Source organism: Protopterus annectens, chromosome 6.part0, assembly GCF_019279795.1.
Source record: "Protopterus annectens isolate FY-2018-M chromosome 6.part0, PAN1.0, whole genome shotgun sequence".
Lineage (NCBI taxonomy): Eukaryota > Metazoa > Chordata > Ceratodontiformes > Protopteridae > Protopterus > Protopterus annectens.
In genome coordinates, this window is record NC_056737.1 from 1410652527 (window position 1) to 1410673632 (window position 21106).

Sequence of the window (21106 nt, forward strand, 5' to 3'; positions counted from 1 at the left end):
GATTTTGTTGTGAAAAGGTGTTCTTGCTTTCCAGTGAACTAGCAAGAACCTGTTGTAAAGAGTGAAAATTGTATTGAAACAGACCTCCCTTTTGAATTGTTTGGGGGCAGAAATTCGCTACTTCCTTCTCCAGAGTGCTTTTTCCAAAGTTGTGCTAAGTTTAACAAACAATGAGATCTCGCTTTCTCAAAATAAAATATGTTTGAGTGGTAGTAGTCCAGTGTTAGTAATCAGTTTTGCTAGAGCAAAAGTTTTTAAAGTATAGTAGCAGTCCCTCTGATAGCCATTGTCTGGCAGGAGGAGAGCAGTATATAGTTATGTGAAAAGTGTCTGTTTTCAGAATTGTAACTAGTGGACTGCTAGCGGTATCAGTGCTTGGTACCACTTCTGTCAGGAGGCTTCATTTCATATACTGAAAGCACCTTTACTTGTATGGGAAATGTGCTGGCAGATGATGTGTACTTGGAAAGTGTGAGAATGACTGATATGGAGGTTGTAGGAAGGGTGTAATAATGTTATTGAATGTTTTGAAGAAGTTTCAGTTTAATTGATTCTGTGAAGTGTAAAGCCACACATTTTGTAAGCTTGACTAGATCTTCAACATTAGATCACTGTTGCTGTAGTCTTAAGCTATTTGGGGTCTTGCCCATTGCCACCAGCCAGCCTTTCAAAGCTTAAGGGCACCCTCCATATGGTCTGTCAGGAGCTGGAGAGGAGCTCCATATAAAAAGATGCAGCTCCAAAATCTCAGAACTAACTTTTTGCATAAATGTGCTCCTTCAGCAGGTTTTATGGAACTGTATGTTGACTAGTGATCCTTCAGAGCTGGGCAAATAAAGTCCCTTATTGAGGAAAAGCTTCCACTAAGTTAGTTTTCTGAGAAAATCTTGTGCTTTTTCTTTCAGAATTTCAGCTTTTGTCTGGTAAACTTAAATGTTTTGGACTGTCATTACAGTTCAAGAGAGTCTTATTGTGTAAATACATGTGTGTATGAACTGTAATGTCTATTTTTGACATTTTTCCTACAGATATATAGGTTTTGTGTGCTAGGCGTAGGATGTTGTACTTTTGGGGAGTTTCATTTTTTTTTAACCCAAGAACCACCTGTTGCAGTTTAAAGCTTTGCCAATTGGTTAGCCTCTGCTACCCATCTTCAGTGTTTCCTTTATGGCTGAATCTGTGGAGCGTTAACCTGTCTCCAGAGTTATCAGCGTTTTGGTGTTTTGCTCATCTATCATTTGGTGCCATTAAACCTTGAAAAAACTGTGAACTTGAGTGCTTCCTTCCAGCCTGTTTTTTTTTTCTGTCTCCAGAGTTCTTCCTTCCTATGTCTGCAAGGAAAAGATAGCAGTCAAAGTCTTTGGATATCCAGCCAACTGTAGTTGTACCTCAGTCACTGTTTGTTGATTCTGCTGTGATGACCAGACTTGGGTCCTCAGTCTACTCATCGTTTCCCCCTCATCCCTGTGGTGTAGCTTCTAAGCCATTAAGGCCCAGAGGATATACATGTCCTCCTGGCCATTAGGGTGTACTCCACCGGCAAAGGAGAGCCACTTTTGTCAGTCTCGTGGGAAGGGGCAGGTGAAGGTCTTTCACATAGCCAGGAAGGGGAATCTGATCCTGCCATGCCCCCTCCCCCCAGGTCTTTTCCTAGGAAAACAAAACAAAAGGAGAAAAACTTGTCTTCTCTTGTTTCTGTTTTTGTGAACGTGCAAGATTTGCTAGAACATCATCCTGAAAGTGTTAAAAGTGAAAATTTAAATTCTCTGGATAAGGAAGTTCAGTGTGCCTCTTCTGTAGTTGAGGAAGTGTTAGGATGCATGATGAAAGGAGAAAGTTGATTCAAGGGGGAGACCCAAATCTTTCAACCTTCCTTTTTTAAGGATGGTAATTTTTTCCTACCATCTCAGCCCCCTTTTAAAGTAGTTCTAGTAGCAAGTTTTTTCCAAATAGGATTTTAAAAATCAACAGCAAAGAGGCTCCAGAAATTAAAGTAAAGCTCCTTAAAACGAAGGAGCGTCCACTAAAATCAGAATAGCTATTTGGATGTTCTTCGTGTTTCACTGTTACAGTCATTACATTTGGGTAATCTGCTGGCAGGTTGCCCTCAGTCGGCCTGAATAACAAAGTCTTGGGTCCTGCTTCAGTTGCTGTCTCCTCTTCCATGACGTCAGGTCATCAGGGGTATAAAACATGCAGCCGACTCCATCTTATTCAGTCTTTCTTGCCGCGCGGTGCCCAAAGCAGAAGCAGTTCGCAAGTGCCGGTCGGCCGACTCCTGAAATTTCTTATTCGAGTTTCAGAACCAAAGTCTTCAAACTAAAGCTAAGTACCCCATTGGGGAAACTTTTTCTTGCTCCTTACTAATGTCAGTAAAAGTTAATAATTGCATTACTTGTGGGAAGCAAATACCTCATAAGGATTTTCATTTGTACTGTATTCCTTGCCTAGGCCCAGATCACAACGTGCCTTGCTGTCTGTTTTGTGCTAGATTTAACCAACGCACTATTAAGCGTCTGTATATTTTTGTTTCTAAATATTTTGGTTCAAGATTTAATTATCCTGAAATGTCGTTGGTTAGCAATCCGACTAACGGAGTTCACAAAAAACGCAAAGAAAAAGACAGAGACAGACCGTCGTGGTCCAAAACCGACGAAGAAGCTTCTCCTAAGCCAGTCACTGGTTTGCCGGTACTCATTGAGGCACTTTTGCAGCCCCTGATACCCGCTACTTTTGAGTCGCAGGCCTCTACTGAGACCCATTCGGAGTCCGGTATGCAGCGAGATTCTCAGAGTATTGAACCCGCGGATGTCTCTCCCTTGGATGGGTCTGGAGTCACTGAGCAGGCACCGGCTTCTGAGGGTGTTTTCAGGCCTCAACATTTTTATATTAAACCGATGCCAGCAACAAAAACAAGGTCAAAAACATCTTCTATGTCTAAAAAAACAGTGCATGAGCCACCTGCTCAGGACCCTATGCCTAAAAAACAGATGATCAAAATGGCTGAGGATTTAATTACCTTGATCAGGGGTTTTCAAACCCCCCCCCCCCCCCTGCTAACAGGCCTAGGCAAGGCACTGATTATGAATCTTCAGATCAGTTTTCAATTTCTTCTGATTCCTCTTCTGATAAGTAATTTTCTATTCCACCCTATGAGGATTCTGATGCAGAGGAATCCATCCCATCTGCATCTCCTCCTGAGGATTACTCTTTTGGAGAGACTTTGCATACTTTAAGGGAACATTTTCACTGGGAGAGTCAGGACTTCTCTGAATCAAGAAAGAGGCTTAGGAATTTCCTCCTTCTTCCTCAGCATAGGCCTTTGGCAATACCTCCTGTATTAGACATTGTTGATGTGTTTTCGGAATCAAGCATGGCTCCTGATTTCCTGCCTCCGGCTCCTAGTAAGCCAGACTGATATTACAGGGTTCCTGACTCCCACAAATTTCTATTAAAAAATCTTGCTGCTGATCCTGAGACTATTTCTCAGGGTCCCAAGGGTGTAAAGGCCTCTACAGCCAAAAATCCTTCCCCCTCTGATAGAGATTCCAGGGTACTGGATAAATGGGAAAAGAAGGTTTATATGTCTGCAACCTTGGCAATCAGGGCCTTAAACTGCTAGTTTCATATGCTTAAATATCAACAGCATGTTATGGGCTTACTGAAACAGAAAATGATGTTGATTTCTGATTGTGTGGAAAATAGAGTTACAGGAATTATTGCATTCGGCAGAACAGGTTGGAAAACGTACTTTGTAATGTGGTTTTGATTCCTTGGAGGCCTCTTGTAGGGCCGCCATTACTGGATCTGTGATTAGAAGGCATGCCTGGCTCAGGGAACAAAATCTGCCTGATCATGTTAAAGCTAAATTGTTGGATGCCCCTTTGCAGCATGATACTCTGTTTGGTAATAAGGCAGAAGAGGTTTTAAAGAAAATGGAAGACAAAGCTAAATCTTTGCAAACTGTAAAAGATTTCTTGCAAATGCAGCTACCCAGGTTCAGTAGACACTGGCCTACTAAAAATTGGTCCTTTCCTGTGTCCAACAGAGCCACTCAAGGCAAACCCAGGCGCTCAAAAGGCTCCAGATACCAATCACAGGGTTCTTACAGGTCAAAGCAATGGGGTGCCTCCACCTCCAAATCCTGGAGGAAACAAAGCACAACCCTACAGTAAGCAGTCTCAATGACTTTCCTCTACCATCATCAAGCACTTATCTTTTGGCAGCCCCCTCGGGGGGGAAAACTTGCACTTCATGCTCAAAATTGGCAGTTAATTACCCAGGACAAGTAGGTATTAATATCCCAGGGGTACAGATTTCATTTCCATACTTTGCCAATTCAAAACGGATGGCCGGATCTGCCACAAAACCAGTGGGCAGGGGCCCAGAAACAAGTCATGTCCCTCATGGATATGGGGGCTATTCATCCGGTACCAGAAAAGGAAAAGGGACAAGGTTTTTATTCAAGACTTTTTCTGGTACCCAGAAAAGACAATTCATGGCGTCCAATACTAGACTTATGTTGAACACGTTTCTGGACACTCCAAAATTCAAAATGCTGACTTTGCAACAGCTACTGCCTATGCTAGGCAGGAATGCTTGGTTAGTAACTCTAGACTTAAAAGAGGCATACCTGCATATCCCAATAAGGGAATCATGCAGAAGATACCTCCGCTTCAAAGCAGGTTTTTTGCATTACCAATTCTCTGCACTGCCCTTTGGCTTATCTACTGTGCCCAGGGTCTTTACAAAGTGCCTGGCACCAGTAATTGCATTCTGCAGACAAAGAAGCATTCAAATTTATCCTCATCTGGACGACTGTCTCATTCAAGCAGAGGACAAGGACACTCTTCTTCAACATCTGGCATTTGTAAAAAGGCTTCTAGCATGCCTAGGGTACACCATAAACGAAAAGAAATCACAACTGGTACCCTCTCAAATAATTACATTCCTGGGTGCAAGCTTGAATACAACTGCCCAGATGGCTTACCTCACGCCAAACAAACAAAGGCAACTGACAACATACTTCAAACAAATGGCAACAAAAACCCAGTTATCTGCAAGACAAATTCTGCAGGCTTTGGGATTCATGACATCCTGCATTCTACTAATTCCATATGCGAGACTGCATATGAGGAAACTTCAATGGTAGCTAAAATGTTTATGGAGTCAACATTGTCACAGTCTAGAAACATTGATTCCCCTCCTTCCCGGCCTACAACAGGAGTTTCTTTGGTGGGCAGAGACATGTCACCAAAACAAGGGACTGTCATTCACTCTACCCCCTGCCACCCAAACCCTAACTACAGATGCATCAGACTATGCTTGGGGGGCCCACCTGACAGGTGGATGCATTCAGGGCAAATGGAGCCCAAACCAAATGCGTCTGCATATCAACCAGAAAGAGATGCTAGCTGTTCAGAATGCTCTGACAGCCTTCAAGGACTTACTTCATCCAAGACAACTACTGATAAAGACGGACAACACCACAGTTATGTGGTACATAAACAAGCAGGGGGGTACACATTCCTACCCCCCTTTGCAGACTAGCCATGGCCTTGTGTTACACAGCCTTGACTTAACAAATACATCTTCAAGCTCAATTCCTGCCAGGAAAGCAAAATACTCTGGCAGACGACCTAAGCAGAAATCTTATGGACCTGCACGAATGGAAACTGGATCCACAAATCTTCAGCATGTTAACACAGAAATGGAGGAAACCAGACATAGATCTGTTTGCCTCTCCCCCAGATTATCAGTTGGACAAATTCTGCACAAGAACTCATCACAAAAAAAAACATAGAAAGCGGATGCCCTATCCTTCAGCTGGAAAAACCTATCAGTCTATGCCTTTCCCCCTCTGCCTCTACTCTTCAAGGTCTTACTAAAAGTCAGACAGGAATTACCAAAAATGATCCTAGTTGCTCTGGACTGACCTCGCCAGCACTGGTACCCACTTCTAAGGAATAAGTCTCAGCTTCCTCCATGGTACTTGCCTCAAATACCTCATCTACTGTCTCAGCAGAACTATCAAATTCTGCACACTCCGCTCCAAACTCTGAATCTTGCAGCATGGTTGATCAACTAATTATTCAAACAACACCTCTCAGTAAATCTGTGATGGATGTCATTTTGGAAGCCAGAAGGCCTAGTACTAGAAAATCTTATGCTGATAAATGGAAGAGATTCTGTGCTTGGAACCAAGCACAATGAACAGACACAGCAAAGCCCAGTATTCCTCAGATTTTACAATATTTGACTGAGATGCTTGACAAGGGCCTATCTTTTTCTTCAGTAAAAATCCATGCCTCTGCCATCTCGGCTCATTACAACACAGAGCCTCCTCTCTTTTCTCATCCTCTGCTTAAACAGTATCTTAGAGGGGCCAAAAATTTAAGGCCTCCCAGATCATCACCAACTCCTGCATGGGACCTCAATTTTGTGCTGGAAAAGTTCACCCTGCCTCCTTTTAAACCAGCAGCTACTGCGGATATAACATTTCTATCATGGAAAACAGCTGTTCTCTTGGCATTCACTTCAGCAAGAAGGGTTTCAGAACTACAGGCTCTCATGGCAGTGGAGCCTTTTATTATATTTTACCCGGACAGGGTGTCCCTCAGGACCAATCCTTCTTTTATGCCTAAGGTGGTATCCAGTGTGGCTCTTAACCAGTCCATTCACCTGCCAACATTTTACCCAAATCCGCAGAACAAGGGGGAGCGGATTCTGCATTCATTGGATGTACACAGACAACTAAGATTCTACTTAAACAGGACCAAATTTCTAAGAAAGTCTGAGCAACTACTGGTAGCATTTGCTGCAGGGTCAGAGGGGAAGGTTATATCAAAGCAGACTATTTCTAAGTGGATAAGCCACTGCATTCGTTTCTGCTACTTGCACCATGGTAAACCTGTGCCCAAGGGGATCAGATCACATTCCACCCGGGCTGCCTCTACTTCAGCAATTTTTCTCAGAGGGGTTCCAACCAAAGACATTCTAGAAGCTACTTGGAGCTCTGTTCATACCTTCACAAAGCATTATCATTTGCCTCTCTTCTCCAAATCCAGGGCAGGCTTTGCCACTGCAGTTCTGCAGGGCCTCATAGCCGCTCCTAATGCTGTTTAGTTCCATCCTCCCATCCATAGCTTTGGGATTCTACCCAAATGTAATGACTGCAACAGTGAAACACAAAGAACATAGTACAGTTGTGTACACTTACCATAAATGTAGATATTCGAGTGTGTTCATTGTTGCAGTCCGGGTTACCCACCCGCCATCCCCCTTGTGGTGTATTTGCTTTTAGATGAAGGTAAAGTTTGTTTCTAAAAGTGCATTTATATATTTTTACTGTTTATGTATATATATATATATATATATATATATATATATATATATATATATATGGAGGGTACCTGACATCTGGGGCAAGAAAAAGTGAATAAAATGGTGTCGGCTGCATGTTATACCCCTGATGACCTGACGTCATGGAAGAGCAGACAGCAACCGATGCAGGACCCAAGACGTTGTTATTCAGGCCGACCGAGGGCAACCTGCCAGCAGATTACCCAAATGTAATGACTGCAACAGTGAATACACTCGAACATCTACATTTATGGTAAGTGTACACAACTGTACTTTCTTTAGGCTCCCTCCCCCTCCTACCCTAACAATATCTCCCTCTCTCTCTCTGTCTTTATCTCTGTTTATGGCACCAGATTTTTTCAGCTAAGTGGGGTCTAAAAGTAATTCAGCCAGGTGTACACTTGATAATGGGACTTCCTCCCTCCTTTACAAAGGGAATTCCTCCTTGTTCTGTAAAACAAGTCTCTCTCTTTCCTCTAGATCCCATATTGTCTTTAACATATGCCTCAGTAATTGGGTATGTTGGATCCAATCACATCTGATACTGGCAACTTCAGACTTTGGAGCCAAGTCTCTTGTTCCTCCTCTCTACTCGTAACCCCACTCTGCTTTCACAGATCCTCAGATCTTGTTGCTGCATGTAGGGCTGAACATGTTCCTTAGGCTCAATGCTTTTTTTTTCCCCAAGGGTTTTGACCAAGACAGGTGTTCCTTTTTTTTACTTATAGTGCATGACAAATATTTTTTTCCATTCTAGTTAGGTATATTTTTACCTTTATGGCCATTTTAGAGTTTTTCCCCCCTTGTTCTGGGATTTTCCCACCTTCCTTCTGCTAAAAAAAAAAAAAAAAATAATAAAGTATATTAATATAATTAATCTAGTTGTCAATTTTCTTGTCTATTGTTCGTGACCATTGGGTCTTTGTTAGTTTGCTATTGTTTTGACAAGGTTTGATCTGCCTTGCTATTTTGAATTGCACTACTGTGTTTGTTTGTTCTTATTAACATTAATCACTTTGTTGTTGTTCCTTTTTGGCCATATGCATGTATGAGGAGGCTTTGAAATTCAAAAATGCAATACGTGCTGGCACAAGATCCAGCCCCCTCTCTGGACCCTCACTGCCAGTGTGTCTACTGCCTAGGGGCAGGCTACTTTGACAGGGAATTGCTCCTCCTGCTCCTCTTTTGGACCTAGGACCCTGTCTGATCAGTGCACTAAATGTGTTAATGGGCCTTCTCCCTGCTACAGTGGGAGAATTGACCCATTCTACTTATGGCACCTTATCTAGTAAAAAGCTTATGGGAGATGTCAAAATAAAAGTGTCAAAATAAAAGAAGAAAGAAAAAGGGAAACAAAAAGAATAGGAGAAAGACAAGTCCAGGAAAAGATTTCCCAATCTTTCATGTCTGGCTACCAGGATCCCTAGACCTTCAAATCCGGTTCCCCTTCTGGAGCCAGTCAGGATCTGATCTCTCATTCCACCTCCAAGGTTTTCTTTGGAGCCAGCTAGCCCCTGGCCTTGATCGCTGTTCCTTCATGAAAAGTCTTCACATAGATCTTCCACGCCTCCACTGGTGGCTTCTTTGTTCAGGTTCATATGATCATCAAGGACCGTTCGGAAGTTGATAACCGCAGAATGATGAGAAAGCTTCTTAGGACCCAGATCCAGCTTGTGATCTCCCTGCACCTTCTACTGTGAGATTGCTGGGTCCATCCCCAACTACCTCACTTGTAGTTTCTCTTTCTCCAGTGCATCCATTGGATCTGGTGGTTTTGGAGTCTAGTCTTCCCTATAAGATGCCTCGGTCAGAGCTGATAGCTTGGTTGGCTTTGACTCTAACAGTGTCCCTCAACTGTTTGACTCCGACAGTGTCAAAGCCAAGAGGCCAGTGTCAGTACATGGGGTCCTGGGTCGACTTAGAGGATATTGGATCAACCCATTCTCCTAGTTGCATCAACTGTGGACTGGTTGGCTCTGATGTCAGCCATGGAGCTAAGACTGATTGTCTCTAGAGGAGTACTTCTTTCAGTTCCATGGATCCCAGGGGTCCCTCTGTGGGTCTGGTTTTTGATATTGACCTTCAAGACCTTTGAGAGGGTTCTCTGTAGGTCTAGAGAAGAGGTCTCCAGCTGACACTCTTCTCCAGCCTGATCTCCACTGGCTTCGGCAGTCCCCTCTTCACTTCATCGTGTTCAAAAGGACAGTCAGCTCCCTTGGGTTTCAAGTAAACTTGCAAGGTGAGTTCCCCTTCAACTTCTGAGACCTCCCCAGAACTTCGTACTGAGGAGTGACGCAGGAAATTCTTGAAAGTGGAGGCAGACCTTCCCCCAGGAGTCCCTCGCTGGAGATGCTGATTTTTTGAGAAAGGGGAGTGTTCCCCACAAGTCCCCTTGAAAGACATCTCATTTGGGAAGAAATTAGAATTATTGTGACAGTGAGGGGCTTGGTCCACTAAAGCACCGACCCAGGAGGGAGAGTAGTCCTTGAAGCCCTTAGAGCTGGCCCATCTACTTCCTAGGTGGTCCCACCAGCTGACAAAGCTCATTGATTTGGTGTTGCATCAGGCATGGAAGGAGCTGGAAGTGATGGAACCTAAACCACGAATACCTGATAAAATGTTTGTCTGCCTGAGAGACAGACCCCACTATAGCAAGGATACTGCTGTAGTTGCCATCGTGGTTGTGGTGAGCACCAAGAGGGAGCTGTCTGAGAAGAGCTGTACTGTCAAAAGCCTCAGCACACTTGTGCTTCAGTGAAGTTTGCTTTACGTGAGCTAAAATGTTTGACTCACTGGACCATATTTCAGAGAAACTTTACTAAAGAACTCTCCAAATCTTCCTTGGGTGTCTTGTCTACAGAATCCCACAAGACCGTGGACTTGTAGCTAGCTACTCTTCAGTCCTTATCTAATGTGTCCATTCTCCTATCAAATGCACGTCCAGAACAGCAGGCACCAGCAACACTCTACATCAACATGCCTGGACATGTTTCTGCGATTTTGCAGAAAACTTTAAGATGTAACTTTTGAATGCATCTTATGACAGGTCCACTCTTTTTAAACCCAAAGTTAAAGAAATGCTCATCAGAACTGAACAAGAGGGCAAAACCCTGTCTGCTGTGGGTATCCCTTTTTCTACTCCGAAGGCCATTATTCAGGAACCAAAACAGTGGTTGGAGACCATGCCACTTTTGCAATAGAAATCCCCCCCCCCCCCATGGTGAGGAAGGTGGCAACTTCAGTGGGCATCACCCCTGTTGCTGAGGTGTCCCGCAAAACCAGAGGATGTTCTTCGTGTTTCACTGTTGGTCATCACATTTGGGTTATCTGCTTGCAGTAGCCCTCAGTCAGCCTGATTATCAAAGTCTTGGGTCCGGCATCAGTTGCTGTCTCATCTTCCATGACGTCAGGTAGTCAGGGGTATAAAGCATGCAGCTGACGCCATTACATCAGTTTTTCTTGCTCCAGATGTCAGGTGCCCCCCTAATGGGAAGCAATTAAACATATATATATATATATATATATATATATATATATATATATACAAGGTTATACCTCCAACAAAAAAGCAAATACACCAAAAAAGCTTTTAAGCATAGTAAAAAGGAATAGAGGTATAGCCAAAAGACGTCAGAGGGCTGGAGGGAGGGTAACCAGGACTGCAACAGTGAATACACTCAAACGTCTACATTTATGTTAAGTGTACACAACTGTACTATGTTCGTGTTTCACTGTTGCAGTCATCACATTTGGGTAGATTCCCAAAGCTAAGGATGGGAGGAGGAATTTAGATAGCATTAGGACCAGCTATAAGGCCCTGCAATGCAGTGGCAAAACCAGCTCTGGATTTAGAGAATATTGGTGAAAGTATGTACAGAACTCCAGGTAGCAGCTTCTAGGATGTCTCTGGTAGGGACACCTCTGAGAAAAGCTGTAGAGGTAGATGCCGCCCTGGTTGAATGTGGTCTTATCCCCTGTGGCATAGGTTTTCCATGGTGCTTATATCAGATGCCACCTGGATACCACCTCTCAAATTGACATGTTTCTGGATTCTGGATTCCAGAGTGTTTACCCTGCGTCAACGGGCTTCCAAAGTTCTTTCTTATCCAAAACCCTTTACAAAGTAAATTCTTCTTCTTTTGTGTTCTGTGGCAGCTTCCATAACTTTGGCCTCTTATGCAAGGTATTACATGATGGTCTTTCACTGGGCCCTCATAGTCCAGTGGCCCATGCTGTTATCAGCCATTGTGGTTTCCAGTCACCCTACTGAGTATATACTTAATGAGAATATGCAGGCAGCATATTCTGTGGTGGTTAATTTCCCCACTATTTCCTCTGTGCTATCTCCTTATTTTCCTATTCCCAGTGACCTTGATTACCGTGAATGTTTTCTTTCTGGGGTGGGGACATTTCGAAGGAAAGATGGTCCATGGCACAAAGACGTAATTAGAGGACAAGCTTCACATCAGTGTGCTATAGATGAGGGCAGTCCTGCTAGTGTTGCAGGCTTTTCAGGATGTGATTGGGATTCAGGACAGTATCTCGGTAGTCTGGTACATCAACAAGCAAGGGGTGAACCTGATCATATCCATTGTGTTGGGAAGCCATGAGGATGTGGCAGTGGGTGGTGTCTTTCTAATGTTTTCTTGTGGCAAAGTGTATCCCATGGAAGTCCATTGTGTTAGCAGACAAGCTGTGCTGGCCCCTTCTGCCCAATGAGCGGTTTCTCAATCATTCAGCGGCTGCTGAGATCTTCAGCCACTAGGACTAGCCTTGTTTAAATCTTTTTGTGACCCTCTCAGCACCAAGTGCATCAGCTTCTTTGCACTAATCCCACGCCAGAGAGAGAGTCACTGATTGATGTTCTGACCCACAATTGACTCCCGGGTTTTACCTCCTTTGCAGACTTGCAGTGATAACCAGCTAAGTGACAACTCAGCTCATTTTGTTTTTTTCAGTCTTCACACATCACATCACAGCAAAACTTTGTGACACACCATCATAAATGGCAAACTTTAACTTGGGGGGTCTTTGAAGAAGTAGATCTTGGAACAGGCAGCTAAAGAAATTCTGCAACAAGGTTCCTTGCAAACAGGCCTGGAAGACCGATGTCTTCTCTTTCTCAAGCTCCAGAAGGACTCATTGTAGTGGAGACCCCCATTTGTCCAGGCAAAACTGGTTCTCCCTTCTCTTGAAACTGGCCAAAGACAGTTACCACAGGTTTCTCCATAAATTTGGTTTTTCACACAAGACAGGGGTTGTTTGATGCACCATATTATGAAAACTCTGACTGCCTGGATGACAGAATTTTGATACCTTTTAGGCACATTTTATGCACAGATATTGAAGGAGGTTAAAAAATTGCATCCAGGCAATCATATATGTGTAAATGGAAAAGATTTTCTGTTTGGCTCCATTCTGAGGACCCAGGGCTCTTTTAAGGCCTAGCTGCTTTTAGTTCTTGATTGGATGCCTCCCTTTCTTCCTTTGCCCAAGTTTAAGCATCTTTTGAGAGGGATTTTACACATTTGTCCACAATCCTCTTTGAGATCTTAATTTTGTGCTTGAAAATCTTGCTGTCTTTTCATTTCAACCAGGTAATTGGTATGAATGAGGTTCTTAACTTGGAAAGTGTTTGACTTCTGCTAAGAAAGTGTCTGAGTAGCAAGTTCTTACGGCAAGTCAACCCTACATCCTTTTCCAGAAGCACAGGATTTCTTTGAGAACAAATCTTTCTTTTTTATGTCTAAATTGGTCTCCAAGTTTACATTAAGCTAGTCAGTTAATCTCCCTGTCTTTTTCCTGATTCCAAAAATAAGAGAGAAACAATTTTTCATACTCCAATACTACCTAGACAAAACTCAGTCTTCAGGAAGGTTGATAAACTAAACTGTTTATCTCCTGCAAAGGTAAGAGGAAAGGATGAACAGTATTAAGACAGATTATATCTAGATGGTTGTCTTATACCATTTGTTTTTGTTGCTCTCACCATAATAAGCCACTTCCAGTCAGGGTTAGGACCCATTCCACTAGGGCTGTGGCTTCTTTGGTAGCTTTGGAGGAAAATGTTAACTCTAGAAGTATTCTAGAGGCCACAACTTGGTCCTCACTGCATACCTTTACAAAGCATACAAACTAGTTTCCCTTTTCAGGTCTAGATCAGGCTTTGCTACGATTTTTCTTCAAGTGCTTCTGGATTCTTGATTTATTTTCCCCCTCACTTAGTTTCTAAACTATGGAAATCTCCCTAAATAGCTTAGGTTGCTACAGCAGTAATGTAATGGTGAACACAGTACATTTGTGTAAGTAAACTTACCGTAATAGTATGCGTACTATTAGATCACTGTTGCAGTAGTCATCCCTTCCCTCAGTCTTCCTTCTTTTGGGGTTTTTTGCATTGTTGTAATGCGGATGTATATACCTTTGTATATATAGTTACCTTTTACGTTGCATTTCAAAAAGAAAAATCTGTGCTATCCCTTCAAGTCTCAGAAAATCCAGTATGCAACCTATACTGGGTTAAAAACAAACCAAGAAGAAACTTTGCAGTGTGGAGGGTGTGATGTTCGCTTCCTGAATTATGTTAAGCACTTAGTTCATTAATAATAAAAATCTAACTGTAAAATATGTGCTACAAAGTAATAACATAGAAAATAGTAGATAGCCCACAGTTGAGTTAAAAATGGAATATCCTTTATTGAAACACACAAACAAGCGATCCTAGTTGAGTATAATGAAAAGCATGAAAAACATTCTTAATTTATATGTAATCCGGTAATATTGAGCAAAGGGAGTAGTTACAGAGGGTGGTTCTGTTAAGAGCAATAAAGGTATTATAATCATTCCTTTAACCAAGTCCTCCCTCCCCTTAACACTAAAGTGTAATTAGAGACTGTGCTACCTAAAACTGAAACTAAAAAACTAAATACAAATTATGCCAGCTTATTAATTCTTTATTATAGGCTAACTAAATAATCCAAGTTATATTAATTAAGAAACTAACTAATAACATGATTAGCTAACTAACAAAAAGATCTACCAGTCAACATCTATCAGAATAAATATTAGTAAGTATAAACTAAACCACTTATAGCAGATTGCTTTCATGTCAGATAAATACTTTAACAGGTTTGTGTGTCAATAACAAATTATAAAATGAATGAACACATGTATAAATCTACAAGTGAAAACCTAAGTAGGTTGAAAACCAACACTATGATTGCTAAGGTGGAAGTACAGTGATAAATATTAAAAATAAGAGGTGAAATGCAGGAGGCTGGTGGTTTGGTTCAGATAGATGATAAACACTTGTAATTTAGCACCGTCTCCTTTCCACACAATAAAAGTGTCGTCAGTTAAGCACAGATACACTATGATATGTTGCCTGTATTCTCTCTTATAAACATAATCTTCCTCCCACTTGCCCAGGGCTATATTGGCTAGGCTAGGGGGCATGGGTCTATATTAGAACATCGGCTAAAACGTCGAATGTTCTAATATCGACCCCTATTCAGTGAACGCTGACATCGAACATGCAGAACAGCAAATTTTTTCCAAGGGAAACAATTTGCTGTTCTGACACACATGCACACAATACAAACACACCAAACAAAGAGTAATCCACACACATGCACCTAAAATCCTACATCTAACCCTACACTAAACTGTACACACACCACTAGCTATCCACTTACCTTAACCCAAACCCTAACGTCCGTCACTGTTGCACACTCACTTCACCCGCGCCCTAACCATAACTCTCCTACCCCGCGCTCTAACCCTCACGTCCACACAATTGCACACTTACCTGATCCAGACCCGTAACTTTCCACCACAGTGCTGAACATAGCGAAGCCACAGGAACAGCCAACCGATTTCCTTCCCTAGGAAGAAATTCTGTGTTCCGCAGCTTCACTATTTTTAGCATTCACTGAATAGGGGTCGATATTAGAACATTCATAGTTGTGAAACTTCGATGTTCTAATATAAACCAGGGGGGCATAGCTCCCCCCATGACTATACCAGTCTTGTGTTTATAGTAATTTCCATTAAACATAAATTGCAGCTAAGCACCATATCTAAAAGTTTACCTGTTCTTTCAGGTTGTGCTGGTGTGCCATTGGTGTTTTTCCTGTAAGAATCAGTCACTGTTTCAATGCAGTAATTATGTGGAAATACAGTATATAATGATTCAACATCTATTGTTAGTAAAATTACTGTCTGCATCAACTGTAACATTTTTTTATTTTCCTTATAAAATCATTAGAGTCTTTTATGTATGAAATGTTCTTCTCAGCCAGAGATTGTAACAAGAAATCCAGATAAATGGCAGCAGCTTCTGTCAGGGACCCCTACTTGCAACCACTGGCCTGTAAGGAGGATGTGACAAAGGGAGATACTGCCAGCACATCTATCTGGAATTTTGTAAATAGTTATGTCATTTGGTAATATTGGAATACTTCAGGGCTCACTGGCTCTCATTGTCTGCATACTGCTTGTGCGACGATTTTCTTGGTCATTTGGTAATATACCTATGATCTATGCAAGATGCTTGTGTTACAAATGTATATGAATTGTATGTCATGTATATCAAACTGCTTGAAGGTATTTGCAAAGTACTGTTTGAAATGTAACCACAGTGTACCCTACTGGAAAAGACCAGAAATGTACGTGCACTGTTGTAACTGTTTATATATTTTAACACTGGAAACTGTGATACAGAAAGTTAACCTCAGTCTAGTAAACTTCAGAAAAATAGCTAAAATTAAATTACTTTATGGCTAAGCAATAAAATGTATCTTTCAGTTTCCATGCAGCAAGGGAGACACAATGTCTAAAACTAGGGAGCTTTCTGTATTGTCCTGGAGGTACCAGTCATTAGCGGACCGGAGTTCCGCTGTGGCAACCCCTAACCGGGAAAAGCCGAAAGACACAACATTGTGATTGGTAGGTTGTGCTTATTTTAATGGGATTAATGGTGCATTTAATTGATTCTGAGGAAGTCCACGGTTTGTCGACGAAAGCGCTAAATCCATCTCCATCTTGTATAAAAAATCTTTTTAATAAAATCCAGTTAATTTTTATTGGATTTTGGACGGGTCTTTATTACCATTGGAACCTTGCTTACCTAGCATTGCTGCTTTTTATATTGTGGAATTATTGTTTTGGGGAATGTTTTATACAACTGTTTTCTGTACCATTTGTATTAATAGCAACATTACACAGTAAGATTGGAGACCCTTTGTTAAGGGCCTTAAAGTAGCTGATAAGGAGCTTGGCTGGTGGTAGTGATAACTACCTTATAGTTTGGGCAAAAGGGGGCATAGCTAGTAAACCTGTGCCAGCCTTTCCCAGGGGTGTGTATATATCCCAGGGGTGCAAGGAGTGTGTGTGTGTGTGTGTGTGTGTGTGTGTGTGTGTGTGTGTGTGTGTGTGTGTGTGTGTGTGTGTGTCAGCTACTTGGGTGGGGACATGAAACACTGGTTGGACAGAGAGGGTGCTGGGGGTCTTGGTTTGGCCACTCAACTGAGATCACAACCCTATAGATGTGCCAGTGAGGAGTCTTATTGGGGATCTGGAGAAAGAGAGAAAAAACAGCCCCAGATTGACTGTGGTCTCTGTGTGCTCTTAAGGGAAATTGCACATGATGCAGAAAGCTGAAACTGGAAATACTGTGTGTGTACTTTGTCATCCTCTCAGAGTACATCCCCCACTGTTGCCAGTGGTGAGGATTGAGGCTCCTTCATTACTAGTCCATTGGTGGATCATCACAGAGGGTCTTCTCTATTTTATGTGGCTTAGGGATTCCAAATAATTTAGGCATGTTGTGGGGGAAGGTGTCTATAGTTAATCAAACAAGTTATCTGTTAACAAACCCTCATCATCAAAGTGCTGTCAAGGCTGTGTACCAGTTGTTGTAAAATGCCTTAATCTCTTCTAAATTTAGACTCCTAATAGTATGTGTCGCTCAGCATTTCTTCTGTCCTCTTTTAGTAGGTGCTGGTATCCATAACAACAATACCCCCTCCCTGTTTAGACTTCTCTCTGCCTAGCTCTAGCAATGCTTTTTTCCCATCTTTGTTAAAGTTGTAGAACTTTCTCCCCGCTGGTTTTTGCAGTCCTTTCCTGATGTCTGTTTCACATTTGACTTCAAAAGCTGCTAAAGTCCGGTGTAGGGGAGGGCAGTAATTACTGGCTCTCTTTATTATTTCTTCCATAGTTTTGTTTATCAGATTTACTATGGAACAGAACTTTCAGATTCATTTTTCTGACATAGGATTTTAAATCAACCAGTACCTGTGCTGTCAGACCTGCTGTAGGAAACAAACGATGTTATGTGATCCTATCTCGCCTACATTCTGAATGATGGGTTCCTCGGCTCTGCCAAAGAAGTCTCTTATTGGCTGAGCTTACTATATCCCAGGATGCACCACTACCAGTCCCCAGATCTCGTTTGCGCGCTCCTGCAGGCGTGGTCTCGAGCTGGCTGGGCTAAGTAGTTTATTAAACTAACTTTCTGTCAGTTTTTGCTGTTTTTGCTCACAAAAGCTGTTTTATGACTATCTCCTAACTTTGTGTACGATTTGGATTTTGAATTGTTGTGTGTGATTGGGTTCAGTTTGTTTTCGGCCCCCCCTCCATCCAGGGCCTTCCCGGACTGTTAAAGTTTATACTTACAGGGTCTCTAGTAATTATACAAATTGGTTAGAGTTACCTGTTCTTTTTACAGGAAGAGTTGGCATTAATTATTACTGTAAGCTTTAATTTATCAGCAGTAGAAATTTAGTGTACTTTCCTGTCAGAGTAACTAGATTTGTGTATCAACATGTCTCAAACCCCTAGGCCTTCGGGCTTTAAAATGTTAATGTGGGTTTAAAATGTCTATCACAGGCGATCATTCGCTCTGTGTATATTGTCTCGGCGCAAAGCACTTGCAGGAGTCATGCAGTGTATGTCACGCTTTTTCCTCAAGGGTCCTCCAGGAGAGGAAAAATAAATTGATTTTAAAGGGGTTAGTTAAACCCTCCTTTGAAGAAGCCTTGGCATCCTCTCCTGCTCCAACCAAAAAGAAAAGGGCGGTTCCGACCAGTCCGTCGGACCCGACTGCCAAGAAACTTAGGCAGGCCTCTCCTTCGCTCCAAAGACTTGCCGAGGTTGAACGGTCTGCCTCGATGCCACCAGTATCGACTCCTCTGTCTTGAGCCGATGGCTGGGGCATCGAGGCGGGTCACCGTCGGCTCCACTGCTCGGGCCGACACAGACACTTCCTCCTCGGCCCGAAGTCTACCTCGGCACCGATGGAATCTGCTGTGTACGATACTCATCGAGTAGCCGGCGGTCCCCTAGCCCTTTGGGGCCGATGGAGAGGCCCGTTCTCTTTCCTCTCGGTCTTGAGGATGTCGGATTCTGATATCGACAGGGTGCTCCAAAGACTGTTCCAGTCCCCAGTCTTCCAAAATTTGTTTTGGTTCCGACCCAGCTGGTTTGAGCCGATGACCTTGGCCCACCCGTTGCCATTCCTCCTCCGACCGAGCAGGTGCTGTTGGAGCCGGTGGAGATTCTAGGGTCGGCTCCTTGGTGACTTCTTCGGCTGGACCGGGGTGATGTTTGGGACCTATGCTTGGTTCCGAGCCTCCCCTCGGTGCCCGGGACTCCCGTCGGCTATCACGGCTCAGTCCGGACACTCCCAGGATTCTGGGGGACCGGCTTTCAGGGCCATGAGGAGTGCCAAGGCCAAGTCGTCTTCGGGCATCTCTCCGGTTTTACCAGCACCTTCCTGGGCGTGGAGACTGGGTCTTTGGCTGTTCCCCTGTCCGTAGCCAGCGGAGCCCGAGGCCTGAGGTTACCCCCAGTGGGGTTCCCCTCCTCCTGAGGGTTCTTGAGTTATCTTCAGAGGAACCCCCAAGGAAGAGATCGTGCAAGAGGAAGCACGTGGACTCCCCGAGTCTATTACATCGGACACTGATATGGATGATGAGGGGTCCCAGTCGTCCTCGGATGATGTCTCATTTGCAGACATCTTAGAGATCCTCAAACAACGAGGCGGCTGGATATCCAAACCCCCTCTGCTGACGAATCAGTGCTCCTCAAGGCCTTTGGGGCTCAGCCCTCCGCCTCCTGGGTGTCTCCGCCCTTGACGAGCTTCTGGATTTAGTTTGTCGTCCAGATACCGTGGAACCAGTCCCTTCTCGTCCAAATAAATTCTTATCTGCTCCCCGAGAAGGAGTTCCTTACTAAAGGCGTGGCTGTAGATGCCATGGTGGTGGCATCTGCTACACAACAGGGCGTGGCAGAGGCTTCAACGTCTATCCATCCTCCTAATAAGGAGTCTAGGAGTATGGATAGGTACGGAAGCGCACCCTGACTTCAGCGGCCTTTACCTTAAGGTCTCTGAACTATTTGGCACATTTTACAAGGCTTCAGAGGGATCTGGTCAAGGAGTTGTCAGATTCCTCTCGGGTAACCTACCTGAGCAGCTAGCCCAGTCGGTTAGCTCTCAGTTGGCTATCCTTCGTCAATTTCTAACTCGTCCATGAGGCTCATTTCCTATGCGGGCAGGCACAGGCATGGCTCTCGTAGACAAGCCTGGCTCCGCTTGTGTCAGTTTTTGGAGGCCTTCAAGTCTTCCTTCGCGGCGCTCCCTTTGATGGGTCCTCATTGTTTGGACCCAAGGTGAAAGACACCCTTACCGCTGTGAGCAAGAGGGAAACGTTATCTGCCGTGGGGCCCGTTATTCCACTCCCTTCGGCCTTACCCCAAGGCCAAAGGAGGGAAAATGTGGTTCGAAAATCTAAGTTTTTCTCCCAACAGCAGGAAGATTCCCCGTCCAGAGGCAGAGGGCGGGAAATTTTTCAGGGAGACGCCGTCCCAGAGGCGGCAGAGGGCCCCGCAATTCTGGAGACCAGTCCTTTCGTGGCTCTTCAGCCTCCCACCGACATGAGGGATTGCCCGGCTGTGCTGCTCGAGCCAGTCGGGTGTCGTGCCAAGCACCTAGAAGCCTGGGAGTCAATCACTCAGGACAGATGGGTGCGATCATTGCCGGAGGTTACACCATCCCATTCAAAGACTCACCCCTCCGTCCAAGAGAATCCCGGGCCCACCACCCAGTCAAAGGGAAATAGCAGCCTTTAAAGCTGCTAGAAAAGGAGTCATCCAACCGGTCCCCACAGACCAGATCGGATCAGGAAATTACTCCAGGTTCTTTTAGTGCCAAAAGACAGGGGACCTGAGACCAATATTGGATCTCAGCAGACTGAACCAATCCGTAAATCCAGATTCGAATGGTCACGTTACAATCCATTCTCCCGTTGTTGGAGAAGGATGTTTGGATGTGCTCCATAGACCTCAAGGGCGCCTATTATCACATTCCGATACATCAGGCGTCCAGAAGGTATCTGCGCTTCAGCCTGGGAGTCAGTCATTACCAATTTTGTGCTCTGCCCTTTGGTCTCACCACAGCCCCAGGGTGTTCACCAAGTGTTTGGCAGTAGTGACGGCTCACCTGAGAAGTCTTGGATTCCAAGTGTTTCCCTATCTCGACGACTGGCTCCTAACTGCCACCACCAGGCATCTACTAATGGACAACCTCAAAGCCACCATCTCCTGGGTGTTTCCCTAGGGATTACATTCAATTGGTCAAAGTCTGTCTTGCTGCCCTCTCAGCATAAAATTTATAGGGGCAGAGATAGACTCAAGATTGATGCGTCTTTCTTCCTGCCGAAAGGATCCGAATCTTACAGGGCCA

General features: G+C 43.8%; 1 protein-coding gene across 1 annotated transcript in view; it reads left to right on the forward strand.

Moving 5' to 3' along the window:
- Positions 1–21106, forward strand: part of UBXN4 (UBX domain protein 4) — a 1313764-nt gene that overhangs the window by 1166160 nt on the left and 126498 nt on the right. The gene's annotated exons all lie outside the window — the stretch shown is intronic.